This window comes from Sciurus carolinensis, chromosome 4 (assembly GCF_902686445.1).
Source record: "Sciurus carolinensis chromosome 4, mSciCar1.2, whole genome shotgun sequence".
In the NCBI taxonomy this organism is placed as follows: domain Eukaryota; kingdom Metazoa; phylum Chordata; class Mammalia; order Rodentia; family Sciuridae; genus Sciurus; species Sciurus carolinensis.
The window spans coordinates 60137054-60149371 of record NC_062216.1 but is presented as its reverse complement, the minus strand read 5'-3'; the positions used below and the strand labels follow the sequence as shown (position 1 = coordinate 60149371).

Below are 12318 nucleotides of genomic sequence, written 5' to 3'. Positions count from 1 at the left end.
GATGAAATTCTATTATGTACCACTAAAAGTAAAAGGCTAATCAAGATTAAGAGGTGATAGGAATTAATTCACACCTACCAGGGTTTTGAAAGCAGTTTGGGGTTCTCAAGATTTAACTAGAAACTTTTAAAGCAACATAATACAGTGTAAGTTGAATTACTGTTGATTTTAAGAAACTTACTCTTGGTACATAGATGGGCTTAAAAGAGTATGTTACATATCTGAAGAAATATTTTTGTTTTTCTACTTGGGAATGTGTATGTAAAGACTGAAACCTGTTAAACAGTTTTATTTTCATTAAGAGTTTTTGTTTTGTTTTGGATTTTCTTTTTCTTTCTTTCCTTTTTTTGTTTTTTTTTTTTGGTAATTAAAACTAAGACCATTAAATTGACCCAAAGGAGATAAAAGTGATAAATTTGAAAATGCATCCCTCATTATAATTGAGTCAATGTAGTAAATAAAAATAAGAAGGTTAATTAATCCATTACCATTATTAAATTTTGAAAGCAGAATTTTGCCTTCTTGATGATTACTCCCTCAATTTCCTTAAAATTAATTTACTGAATCAGTGACTAATTGATAAGAAGATCCTATGTTATTTGATTAAGTTTTCAACTACAGATTTTCTATATGGGAGTTAAGATATATTAAAAGTTTGCTGCATGATGAAATATTTAAAATGTTATAATGTTCTACATAAATCTCTTCCTACATTTTGATCCAAGATTTAACTATTTAATCAATCTGCGGAAGTCCATGTTCTTTACAAATTACATAGCTTTGAGACTGGATCATGGTTACTTATAATTCTCATTCTACAAAGCTAGAAGAAAGCAATTGCTGCATTTCCCTCCTACCCCAAATAAATAAATGAATAAATAAATACAAACTGTAAAATATTACAGCCTACTTTTGTTGAAATTTACAAGGAGGAATCCACCTCGTGAGGCAGTATATTTTTATGATAAAATGTGACATGAAGGATATATTCAAAAGAAAATTATTTAAGTGGTTATATACAAATTTTAACAAATTTTGTACATTTCCTTCCTTGATCCAGATGGATTGTTGTTCTCTGCCGTCCTAATAGCAGCTTCTGAATTTCCCCTCCCTAATGCTCCAAAGCATAAATGAGTCTTTATTCAGACTTTCCTAAAAGTTATCTGTGAAAAAATAAACCATACAAAGAGTCCCTGGTTATGTTTTAGGATGAATAGATTATGGGGGTGGGAAATTACCTTGTATGTGCAAATGTGACTGTGTGCGGAAGCAAGATAAGCTTTAGGAAAGAAACAGATGACTCAAGAGCACTTAAAAGGTTTATTAAAATCTTTAAAAATGTTTGTACAGTGCAGGTTAAGGCGATGGAGATTTAAAATTGTTCAGCTTAGTGAAAGAAAGAAATAAAAATACAATATCTTGTGCAACCGTAGAATGTGTACACACAAAGACAAGTAGTATCATAAACTTTTTGCTTGTTCTTTAAAGTTTCAAGATCATTGACTATGATCTTGGTTAAAAGTGCATTGAGGAGTGAGTCCAACAGAAGCTTCTGGTGGAGAGAGAGGCTTCATGAAGTGTAGGGTTGATTGTTGTCTCAATAATTTTCAAAATGTCATCGCTATCCTTGTTGAGCTGACCTGGGTATATTTTATTAAAAATTCACTACTTGGTAATTGTAAAAATTATTTTAGGCCCAATCATGGAAAAAAGCAAACCTTTTATTATTTTGTTGTTATCCTGAGACATGTTGTTACCTGATAGTGTTTTCCAAACCTCAGTAGTCTGCCCTTGTTGGTCCAATAGCTCTTGCTTTACTATCAACACTGGTGTGCACATCAATACCAGTGTTAAAAGAATATAAGAGCCTAAAGGGAGAAATTCTGGTTGATTTTGTGTTTCTATTCCCATAACTGCCAGAATTCCTACTAGTAATTATTGTACATGACAGCAACTTAATAAGGGTTTTTATTTTTATTTATTTTTTGGTTGAGTTACCATCATATATTTTCAAATTTCACATATGTAAAATCAAAAGAAATCATTAAGAAAATTGACCTTAAATCATGAAAACAGATATTTAAGGATGTTAAAATCAAAGTTTTACACAATAACATTGACTTTAATAGTATTTGTTAGAGAATGTGTAACATTTGAAGAAGCAGGTACACTCTCTATGCTTCTATTTTACATTTATTTCTTCATCCCACACCTGAAAACTCTCTTCACTATATGATAAATACTGTTTTCAAGGTGGCTTTTAAGAATCTGTCTCTCCTCTGATAGGATTAATAAAAATTATTTGAGAATGTATTTATTAACTGGTCGCTGTCCCTCTCTGTGGTGCTGAAGAGTCACTTGCTTGCGAGTCAGGGTATTGCCACAATTGAGCCAATAAGGTAGATTTTTCTTTTATTATCATTAAGATAATAATGATAAACAACAAAGATATTTTTAAATTTCCACCCACTATGTGCTGAGTACTTTCATTTAAAAATAGATGTTATTAACTCCATTATACGGATGAGGAGACTGGCAGAGGCTCAACAATTTCATGTTTATCAAGGTTTGAGGACAAGTGGAGGCAGAAGTGTGATTCCGTATCAGCTTTCCTGAGTCCTTGTACTGTGTTCTTTTTACCTACAGATGTTGAAGGTAGATGCTAAAAGAGAAATTGTCAGCTCCTTTTGTGACCTCTATCATATTCATCCAAAGGGTATGCAAACATTGCAGCTACTTTCAAAAATGATCTCTTTCCCCTAATGAGGTTACGTGGATCAAATTCACTATGAACCATAGTTCATAAGCAAGATGTATATATACACATTTACTACTAGAAAAGACATTTAAACCAGAACATTGTAGGCACCAAATTGTATTTGTTTGGTATTTAGGAAGAGAAGAAAGAACACTGTGAATCTCTCTCCTTTTCCACACACCTCAAAATATACTCATTTGAGATGGAGGGATAATGATGATAGTGTTTGGAAGAAGTGTATGAGTTAAACAGCTAAAATGCTCAGATTATTTAAAAATAATAAACATGTGATGCATAGCCTCAACTACTCTATCTTTGATTTGGATGGGGTCTTTCAGATTAATTTTGAATTTCAGAATACAATCAGTAGTAGCTTTTCATTTAAATTTCAGATTGCTATGAAATGTATTTGGTTTTAATAATCCCTATGGTAATTTTTATTTTTTTATGTGTAAGTGGATTTGTCAGTTTTTAAGGTTTTGTTTGTTTTTGGGGTAAGATGATATTCTCATCCTTTGCTCTTGTTCACATTTAAAGCATGCAACCTTCTGTTAGGGTATAAATTCTAAGTGACTGATGATGATTAAACAGAAAATGAAACTTGAATGGCACTATCTCAAAATCTACTTAAAGCCATGACAGGTATCTGTCTGTAGCAATACATCAGCTTGAACACATGAAGAATAAGAAATTCTGGCTTTTCTTTGGTGACTGTGTTTCTTTTTCTTTGAAATCAAAGGCAGAAAATACCAGTTTTTCCTAGGTCACTAAAATAGTAATAAGGAATTCCAAATAAGATAGAGGATACAGATTTACAATTAATTATACCTGAACTTGAAATTTCACACTGTGTATCATACCTCCTACACCAGTTGTAATTTTTAATTTGTGTACAGATACTTTAGTCAATTTTTTAAAAAAATACACAACTATAATTAAAAAGAAAGCACTCAAGAAAGATAAGACAAAAAGAATTAATTGGAATTACAGCTCTTCTTTCTGCATTGACTGCAAAAGCTTAGTGATCTTCTGAATTGTGTTTTAGTAGTGATCTCAGGACTCCCTCCAACCCCCAAGGCTCTTCTTTTTTAACATTTGTTATTACTTAGCTATTTTATTTGGCAAAGATCCCCTTCTATCTCATCTTCTAATGCACTGGCAAGATTCCTATTGCCAATAGCTTAGAGCCTACTACTGCTAGGATAAGCTTCATAGCCGAACTTTCTAGCCTCTGCATCCTCATAAATAATGCATCTGCTTTCCTGTAACTACATGAACCTTTAGACTTTTGTAGGCATTTCTATGTTAGTCAGAGTAAAAGAGTTGAGAGATGAACAGTTATGAAAATAGTTGTAGGCAGTTATTATCACTTATTAGAACTTGACTCCATGATGTATGCATTAATCATTGGGTTAAAGCTAATGGAATGCTTATGGTATTTATAATCGACATAAACAAGATATATTAAAAGAATATTTTTGCTGACTATACTGCATAATTCATTCTACATGGAATCTCTGATAATATTAATGTAGGACCCTTTGAGATTCTATTGCCCAAAATTGTGCCTAATTTATTTTTAAAATCTGTTTAGTTGCAAGGAGTCTATTGAGTTTTTGGGTGTGAACATACTTATTTTTAAGAACAATAATGAGGTGTTGGTTAAAGATAATATGTTTTGCGCCACATTGCTCAGTGATATAGCAAATTGAAAATTATTAGATTTCTAATGACAAAAAGAATACTGTTAATAAGTTAATAGCAAAGTAAGTAATATATACTCATTTTTAATTTCAAAGCATAAACTTTTTATTAAAATTAATGTTTTATTTTATTTTATTTTATTTTTTTGGTGGTGCTGGGGATTGAATCAACTGATGAATGCTAAGCAGGCATTCAACCAACTGAACTATATCCCCAGTCCCAATGTTTTATTTTTGAACATCAAAGAAACTAGTATTTAAACAAGAGGAATTAGTTTTATAAATGAAAATCATTTTTGCAATGTTATTTTTTAAAAATGCACCTCCAACAAATATTTGTATAAATAAAAAATACCATCCCAGTACAGTATATGCCTGTTTGTTCATTGGACATGCCATCATTGGACACATAATGGGATGACAGTTCAGCATTTGAATCATGTTGCAGGAATAAAATGAGAAACTTGTTGCTTTAGAGCCTTGTATATTCTTATCAGAATTGAAAAAAAAGGAAAATTTATGTATCTAACTTAGTACAGTATATGAATCCTGATTGTTTTGTTGTTGATTTCTTTAATTACCATCCACTCATACATTTGTGAAGATGATAGCTTATGACTTTAGTAATAATTCTTATATGGTCACTGTTAACTTTTGACATGCTGGTGGGTTTACAGACCTAGATGGTTGCCATAACTGATGTTTAATCAAAATGCTTAATACTTATTTCACTGAATCATATCAAATTTCCTTATCAATTAAACAACTTCTATAAGCAACCAATTTTTAATCATCAGATCTATATCTTTATGTATGTAATGTAATTTTTTGTCTTTGATTTTGACTGAATTTTTTTCTGGGCTGAAGTTTCAGAATTTTTATGAAGTTAACATATTTCCTTGACAACTCAAGAAATCTTACTAACTGTACTTCCTAACAGTGCATTGGCATCACCAGAAGTCATCACCAACCAGATAATAAAATATATTAATGTTTCACTAATTTTAGACTAGCCATCAGAAAAGTTAAGTCAACAGCTTTTTTTTTTTTTTTTTTAAACCTATTAACAAATTACTACTGTAGCCAAGTCTGTTCTGGTGGATTTTTTTGTTTGATGGTTACTGAGAATGGAAATAAATGGATTCTGTTGTTCTGCTTCTAATTGTCTAAAACCTCCTAAGTCCTCTTGTCCAGGCATGGTCCTGTCTGGAATTTAAACCTTTGCATTCTTCTTCTATCACTAGTCAAAAGAAAATATTATCAGAAGAAAACATTTTCATAACTGAATCTCAAGTGAAGGAAAATCTCGGCTAAATTTAGACTTGCATATACTACAAACTGTATTTCCTGACAGGCTCATTAAAAAGAAAATCACCATGTGTCAATTATACAAATAGAATCCATTGTAACTCTTATAAGTCTATGGACTCTCATTTCTGAAGTCTTCACCTTTGTGTCTGACTGGGATTCCGAAAACTAAGTTTCCCTTCAAATGTGAGTGCCATGGAAGCTGGAACCCTTGCAGTCTAAGTCACCAGTGCTCTTCCCTCTTTCAGTCTTATGTAGGGCCTGTCAAATTTTAGCACTTGATAAATAATCATTAAGTGAATGCATAAACAAGTGATTGAGTGGCTGGGGAGATAGCTCAGTCGGTAGAGTGCTTGCCTTGCAAGCACAAGGCCCTGGGTTCGATCCCCAACACTGTGAAAACAAAACACAACAAAACAAAACCAAGTGAATGAAGTTGCCAAAACAGCAGGGACAACATCAACCTGAACTTACCTAGGAAAACTTAGAAAAAGCGTGCATCTAAAAAAAACAAACAATGGATGCTGTGTGTGATGGTGCCTTCTGCAGTTCCAGTTCCTCAGGATGTGGAGGTGGCAGAATGACTGATGCCCAGGAGTTTGAGACCATCCTGGGCAACATTAGAAAGAACTTTATAAAGACCAAATTCTTTCATTTATTTGAGAGATTTCTAACTTACAATAATTTTACAGTATTTTCAAATACTGATAAAATTTCTTTAGAAAAATTTTAAACATTATGTGTTCCTACTCAGCTCTAAGTTTATGGCATCCCTTCTTCTCTTGTCTTTTTTTTTTTAATATTTTTTTTTTTAGTTGTTGATGGACCTTTATTTTATTCACTTATTTATATGCGGTACTGAGAATCAAACCCAGTACTTCACACACCACAACCTCAGCCCCTTCTCTTGTCTTCTTGATGTTAGAAGAAATAAACAACAGATTGCCAGCATAAGGTTTAGTATGTTACATTTTTGTGATTCATTTACTTTTCTGGCAACATCATTTAAATTGGTTTGTTTCATCATGGCCCAAATCAAGCTGCATAGCATTAAGTGGTCAGCCTATGTTGCTCATTACATCTTATGTTGGAAAAAAGGTGCTGCATTGATCAGAGAAGTAGGTCTGTCCAAAGTGCAAATTGTGGCATGTGTGTGAACTTGTATATTTTCATTGTCATATTTGTTCTTATTCTTTTCTTCTCCTCCTTCTTCCCTCCTTCTTCCAAATGAAAATTTGATTGTAGACCTCAACAAAAAATTTACCCCATATACTTTGATGATCCTTTGTTCTTTTCAAAGTGTAATTCTTCCATTGTTGCTGTAATTAATGCAATGTAAAGACATTATTGCAGTTGTAGGAAATATGGTCTTTGAAGTCAGATGGTTTTGTTCTCAACTTCATCAATTCCTAGCTGTGTAATCACAGCTTACCTTTGTATCCCCTCTAATCCTTACTTTTCCCACATGTACAATAAAATAGAAACAATATCCCTTACTTTAAAGCCTGACTGTGAGGATTGTTGCATGTGTTCTATTTGACAGTGTCTCACCTGCGTGTAATTCAAAGTCAGCGTTCCCTTCAATTTACTAAGGTGACTTACCTCACCACTCTCAAAATTTGAGTCATGTCTTCACTTTGCAGATCTCACTTTATACTTCAGAGAAATAGAGATTAATAGGATGGAAATTCTTTTAACTAATTGCTACCAAGCCTATAAGCCACAGCACAATGCCTGGCACATACAAGCCACTTACTAAACACTTTTGAGATGGGTAGGTGGATGGATAACTAAATAAATTAATATATATTAATTAATATGTATCTTAGGTCTTTTAGAGATGATAGCTATTTTATTATATCTCATATATTGAACTTAAAATTTGAAATCTGCTTTTAAAAATCAGGTCATCCTTCGAATGATCTCACTGATAAGCGGATGAGGACACATATTGGGGGGGTGGAAGGGGGCAAGAGTGGAGGAAGGAGAGACTGTATAGAGGGAAAAGAGGTGTGAGAGGGATGGGGGAAGGAAAAAATAACAGAATGAATCAAACATCATTACCCTATGTAAATGTATGATTACGCAAATGGTATACTGTTACTCCATGTACAAACAGAAACAACATGTATCCCATTTGTTTACAATAAAAATAAATTTTAAAAAAATCAGGTCATCCTTTTACCTGCCAGCTTGTGAAAAGAAGATAGTTTAAATGCTGAACAGCAAATGTCCTAATTATTTGCTATATGTTGGCTGAATTACAGAAATGCCATTTCATTTTGAGTTAGATAACTCAAGCATTTAGACCTGATTTTCTGATAGTAAGATAATTAGTTTCATATCCATTCAACATAGTTTTTCTCCAGTCATAGGTTATTATAAAAGTCACCTGTCTACGTGAGTACATATAATTCTGTACATGAGAGGACTTAAAATGTTTTACATTCTTGTGGCCCTTTAAAAAAATTCGGAGATTTCTCTGCCATTCTTTTGCATGGCCAAATGCTTAGGTACCTTGGGAAACTTCTTAGTTAATAGTACTTATCATATTAGAATGCATGATTTTAGGGTATGAGTGGGTAACAATAATTTAACTTACAATGGACCCTGATGTTTCCTACCCTCAGTTTTTTTCCTCTGAAACCTTTTGGAGGAAGAAGGAAAGAGGGTTATATAATTGTATATAAATACCTTTTAGAAGCCTTTGATAACAGGCAGTAAGCAACTGTGGACATTTGGAAGGACATGCAGGAGAGTGGGTTAAATCTAGGTATTTAACCCTAAGAAGATGTCACCTGAGGGTGGCTTATTTGTCTGACCTTTAGTGACAGAGTCATGACAAAGCCTCAGGGAAGAGTTTGAGAAATGCTTCTTAAGATTTATGTTTCATTTTAGAAACCTGTCTAAAAAGCATTTTGAACCATTTAAGTTAAGCCTTTCCTTTCTTATAGGAGGTATGTGCAGACAGAAAAGAAGCATATGGTTGGAACTCTCTGCACTGCAGTGATATGTAAAAGAAGTACTTTTCCTGCTAGGTTAAATTACTCTGCATGCCTCTTGCTGTCAGTGATATGATTTACTTAAATACAGATGCTTTTAGAGGGGCTTTGTACTGCATCATACATATTTAATAGTGTATAAAATATCTGTATGCATAACTGGGTGGGAAATATGGCAGTGGAGAAGCTCTCCTCAGAACCTCTGGCCTCACAGAGTTCACTGACCATTTGACCCCTGGGAAAGGTATCCATAACTTAGGAATGTCCTGAACAATCCAAGGATTCTATTTGTTTTTGACATACTGAAGCCTACCTTCCAACCCTTCTGATCTTGTCAATAGTGTGAACTTAACCTTTTCCCTATTCATATTATTCATAGATGTTTTAGTTCCCTAGAAATTGAAGTATAGCATTAAGGAAAGTCCCTTTCCAATAAGTAAATGGTACTGGGGGTGGGGTTGGGGTTGCACAGAAAGCTCTTAAGATTTTCTGCAGCAGTTAATGGTTTGTCATATAAAGATACTTCATTGCCATTAGATAATGGTCCAAATTATATGAATCTCTTATCCATGTCATAATTTTAAAGTTTATTTTAAAAGTCAGTTCCTTAAGAGGAAAATGGTAGGTGTGGGCATAGGAGAGAGATGTGGCAGAGGAAGGGAAGTAACCAAGTACAGGTTACTAAATATGGAATAAGTGGATTGTTTTCTTTGTTTGGCAAAATCTAATGAATTTTATGCTAAAACTGCTGTGTTTTCTCTCATATAGTTGTGACCAGAAACTGCCATGAAAATGACTTTTAAAAATTTCCCTACATCTTATTACTTAAATGAATTAGACAGTGAACAATTTTAATTTTACAGTTAACATTTTCCTGTATTTGTTGTATCAACTGTCTACTCATTTGTTTACCAACTCTTTATTTTTTGATGTACTTTAAGTAGGCAATATTACAGGAGGACATTTTACCCTCAAATATCCCAGCATGCCTGATATGTACGTCTTACTACATTTTTAAAGAGAATATGCCAGTGATAGATTTGTGCCAGCAAAGAGAATATGTTCTCTTGAATAATCCATCATTTTGGAAACTGAAGTTTTCTAGTTGTTATTTTTGAAAGTATAATTCAATCACCAGCAACCTTCTTTTTTCTGTCCCTGACAATCGATTCCTTCCCTTGTCCCACTGAGTCTGCTAATTCTCCAAATTAAAAAATAAATAAAAATTACAAAAAAAGCAACCCTGGCTCTCCAATTCTGAGATACTCATGATTATTGATATTGTATGCATTTGACCCATTGCATCAATGATAGACTGATTTGGTTTTGAGGTGACAGTCAGCCTCCCTGATGTTATACTTCCTTCCTATACCTCAGAGATTATTTTATACCCTCCCATATAGGCAGGGAAGCTAATCAGAATGTTTCTATCATTTAGGTAATTTCTAATCTTCAGACTGTTCCCAGTGAAAATTTGGGGGTTCTACAGCCCATACCTGGTGTGCCCCTTAGTTTGGTAAAATGCTTTTGAATAACTGAGTCTACATATAAGTATTGGTCTCTGAATATCTTTTAGAAAGAGGACTATTACATAGAATTATGACCATAAATGGTCGTGGGAGCAGTAAGTAGAATAATCTTTCCAGTAGAAGCAGTCTTAGTGAAAGTGTCAAAATGAAATACTTCTATAAAGATCATCCATGGCAGCAGTGACAGAAAATCTAAACTGTCCAATCAAGTAGGTTTACCTGTATTGGCAGTACAGAACTGAAGAGCTGCCTATGGTGGACATGAGTTGAAAGGGAAGGACCCATAGACCTGAATTATAGTGCTGATTCTGAAATTAATTTCTACATGATTCCAGGCAGGTTATTTTTACCTCCTGGGGATTACGTTTTCTAATATAAGTTAAATTCATGGGTAAGGTCTGTTCTAGTTCCAAAATTCAGCTCATGAAAAATTTAAATCAATTATTGTTGAGAATTCAATTGGTCTTTGTATTAAACCTAAATTCCTTTGTTCCAAATAATTTCTGAAATAGAAAGAAAATATATCATTTTTAAACGAATATGATTATAGCAACATCTTGTGTGACTTATGATAAAAAATTTGAGTTGGAGTTCAAATCCTAAGATATTTTTATCTTATGACTTTCAAACTCATATTTTTAAAGTAATAAAAATTATAACAATGTTGGAAAAGTTTCCACCCTTTGGGCTGAGAAGCTGCAGAAAAATGTGAGGCTGGCATTTCATTTTAAATGGTATATTTCGGTTTCTATAAGCATCATAAGGCTGTGACCTTACAACAAAGTTGCCTGCCAGATAGGTGATTCACTTGGAATGCAAAATCAGTTCTAGAAACTGCATAGGTTTTTATTACTTCTCCTCCACACTGGTTGTTTTGGTGCAACTTTTATTTTCATTTCAATTGACAACAAGAAGAAGGAACTGTGTAGCCTTTGAGAAAAATTATATCAATAGATGTTTCTTCTGGCTGAAGTCTTTTCAAATTTAGAAATTTGGACCATATTTAAAAGTAAAATACTTGAGGTAATTTATTTTCCCAAATTTTCTATATTCTGGGTAAGTATTGAGGGTTTGTTTCATACTTGGGTTTATGTGAAGTTTCAAAATCTCTAGAGTTGCTGGTACTCTTATGAGTAATTCATAACAGCACTCATGTATGTATAATCTCATACTCAGTTTCTATTTTAAGCAGAAGATTTAAAAATCAAATTAACATATTTCTAGAGCATCTTCTAGAAGTGATATGCTGTGCTATATGCAAACTGCATTTATGGGTTAGTTTGGGGATCAGTTTATAGAATCAGCTGACAAGCAATCAAATTTTAAATAAAATATTAATGTCTAAGTGCTCTACTAGTGACCTGCATCCCCAGTCTTTTGATTTTATTTTCTTTTTTTATTTTGATGAGTAGAGTCTCACTAAGTTGCTCAGGCTGACCTTGAACTAATTACTTCCATTTTCTGAAACTTTACTGAACTCCTATTAATCTGATACTGATTATCAGAGATATTTTCCCTTCATTACTAACAAAACTTTCTTCTAGTACATGAAAGTACATCTGTTGTTATTTTTGTTAAACAAGATAGCACATGTATAGGTGCTCAACAGCCAAATGATTCCTTCTAGTTCTGTTACATTTGCCATGGAACTTGAAGGAAAAAACCAAACAAGCACAAAATCTCTATTAGCTGTCTTGAACTTAAGTGTAATGGTGCACATTAATAAAAGTAAAGATTTTTGTTTGAGCTAACTAATCTAACACATATTGCTGTAGTAAATAGTGTAGATGTCATTCATAACATCAGACTAGACACTATAAAGATAATTTTTCTTTTGGTTTTTCCTCTTCCTCCCCCCACCCCACACCATAATCTAATATTATTTGCATTTACTCACACAGTCAAGCTCTGTCTGGAGTACCTATGCATTGAAAATGTTTACTCATAGTTTATACATCCCTCTTCAGTTGTGTTTTTGTATTGATGCATTCATTCAATAAATGCCTTTCGCATGCCTT

The 12318-nt window shown here is 33.1% G+C and overlaps 1 protein-coding gene across 1 annotated transcript in view; it reads left to right on the top strand.

Annotated features, from left to right (window-relative positions):
- Nrg1 (neuregulin 1) overlaps window positions 1-12318 on the top strand; it is a 1005384-nt gene that overhangs the window by 871327 nt on the left and 121739 nt on the right.